Below are 2,684 nucleotides of genomic sequence, written 5' to 3'. Positions count from 1 at the left end.
GCCATAATAATCTGTGATTAAAAGTTATAGGTTGATGTGAAAGGTAACATATTCATTGTTAGTTTATTACCTGTCAGTTTAAGGTCTTTGACACTCAGCACATGTAACATAGTATTAAGCTATATATGGATACACATATAAAATACATATATAAGAGCATATAAAGTATATATTATTTTACTTTTTTATTTTAGTAAAATAAATATAACTTAAAATTTACCATTTTATCTATTTTAAGTGTATAGTTTAGTGGCATCAAGTACATTCACATTGTTGTACAACAATTATCACTATCTAAATGCAAAGCTTTTCATTAACACAAACTAAAACTCTGTATCCATTAAACAATAGCTCCCCATTCCTCCCTGGTAGCCATTGGTAACCACTGGTCAACTTTCTGTCTCTGTAAATTTGACCAGTTTAGATATTGCAGCTGAGTTGAATCATATAGCGTTTGTCTTTTTGTGGCTGTGTTATTTCACTTAGTATAATGTCCTCAAGATTCACCATATATAGCATGTAGCAGAATGTCTTTCCTTTTTTCTCTCTCTCTCTTCTTTTTTTTTTTAGAGAGAGAAAGTGACAGTGGAGTGGGATGGGGGAGGGACAAAGGGAGAGGGCAAGGGACAATCTTAGGCAGGCTCCATGCCCAGCTCAGAGCCCAATATGTGGCTCGATCTCAAAACCCTGAGATCATGACCTGTGCCAACACCAACACCAAGAGTCGGTTGCTTAACCAACTACCCAGGTGCCTCATGTCTTTCCGTTTTAAAGACTGAATAATATTCCATTGTGAGACTATACTACATTTTTTTTAAGCCATTTATCCAGTGGCAGACATTTCAGGCTATTTACATCTTTTGGCTATTCTGATAATGCTATGAACATGGGTGTAAAGAACACTATATGTAATATATATATTATATCATGTACTATATGTTATATATTTTAATTATTATATATATTATGTATTATATTACATATATGTGTATATTTTTAATGAAAAAAGAAAAGTCTGCAAATGTATATAAATGTATATTTTAGCTGGTAAATATCAAACTTTTATATTTTGGATTATAGCTGTCATTACCATAAAAAGAATCTTATAAAATAATTTTACTTTAGAACAAGTGAGTGCTTGCTTTGGCAGCACATGTACCAAAACTGGAAAGCTACAGAGAAGATTAGTATGGCCCCTGCACAAAGATGACACGCAAAATCACGAAGTGTTCCATTATTTAAAAAAACAAACAACAAAGCCAAATTCTCTTTAGGTAGAAAGCCTAAAGAAATTAATTGTGGAAGTTTATAGGCTTTAAATAAGCATGAATAGACTTCAGATGACTGTTGTGTAAATAACACTATGCTGTGCTATCCATCGTTGCTCCCAGTGTGTGATACCACCTATGGTACTTCGAAGTGTAGGTGGCATCTGGACAAACATTTAATTCCGTGGTTATATATACATCTTTTTTTTTTATTGTGACAATATGTCGCCAGCGCATAAAACATGAGGCAACCTTAGAAAAATGCCTTTTTAAAACAGATGCACACACACACACACACACACACACACCCCGGTAGGCTTGAAATATATGATTTTATTTAAAAAGTAGTAAGTGGATATGGCAAAAATTGTTAAGGTAATGACTGAAATTTTGGTAATTTATTATGTACTTAGGAAGAAATAATGGAAAACAAATCTATTACCAGGAAGAAAGATAAAAGTCATTTAAGTTTGCATTTGTATGCATGGAATTGACAGAATAATAGGTCATAACACATTAGGGAGAGAGAACTAATGTAGTACTTATTCAATGCATTTGCATACAAGAGACATATAAAAAGGAAGAATTTGACTGGGGTTTGAACCAAGACTTGAAAGAGGTGATAGAAAGAAACTTTTGCCTCATTGTTCACAGTGCTGATGTCAGATTCTCTTTCTGCCAAAATTAGCTTAAATAGAATGAAGTGATTTTCACATTAAGTCCTTTTACAGATGCACCTGGTTTTCTTGTTCATTGTCAGTTGCAAACCCCAAATGTTACACTGAACACATTAACATTGCATTTGTCAGACCTATAGAACAGTTAAGTTCGTTCTTAGCAGAGAATGGTTATTGTTTTCTATTTCAAAACTGTTTCTACATGACATCTAAACGCTAGAGGTGAACTGTAAAACTCAGTTCAAGGTACTCGATCTTTTCTCTATCGAAGGTTAAATAGATAGGTTCTCATAGATTATCTCCAAAGCAGTGAATAAATCAAAGTTTAGTTTTGGATATTTTGATGTTTGGCCATTTCCTGAAATTTATCTGTGCTGGAACTTGCTTATTTCATATCTTTTTTTTTCTTCCTATTACAAAGCAAGAATCAACATTGTAAAGGATGAAAAATTGGATTTTTTGATAGGAAATGAAGTCATTTCGTTTTAGGAAAACACTTTAAAAATGTCAGTTCTTATTATCAGGAGGCCATATACTCGTGATGCTATTATAATCTTAAAGATTTGAGTTGAGAGCATCATATAGGAATATCTCAATGCGTTTCAAACGAGCGCTTCTTAATTATCTTCCCATGAAATATAGGAAACTGGCAAAATAGACACTAGATGGAAAAGGCCTTTACCTGACACTTTGGAAACCCATGGCTCCACCACAGTTTTAGGTCCATAGAAAGGGCTAA

At 33.3% G+C, this 2,684-nt stretch overlaps 1 non-coding gene across 1 annotated transcript; it reads left to right on the top strand.

The window, feature by feature from the left end:
* Nucleotides 1–1,134: 1,134 nt before the first annotated feature.
* LOC121493979 lies at nucleotides 1,135–1,241 on the top strand. Its single transcript, XR_005988628.1, has one exon. It is a non-coding gene; the product is annotated as a U6 spliceosomal RNA (small nuclear RNA).
* The last annotated feature ends 1,443 nt before the right edge of the window (nucleotides 1,242–2,684 follow it).

This window comes from Vulpes lagopus, chromosome 6 (assembly GCF_018345385.1).
Source record: "Vulpes lagopus strain Blue_001 chromosome 6, ASM1834538v1, whole genome shotgun sequence".
Taxonomy (NCBI): domain Eukaryota; kingdom Metazoa; phylum Chordata; class Mammalia; order Carnivora; family Canidae; genus Vulpes; species Vulpes lagopus.
Note: the sequence above shows the minus strand (reverse complement) of the source record. Positions and strands in the feature narration are given on the sequence as shown.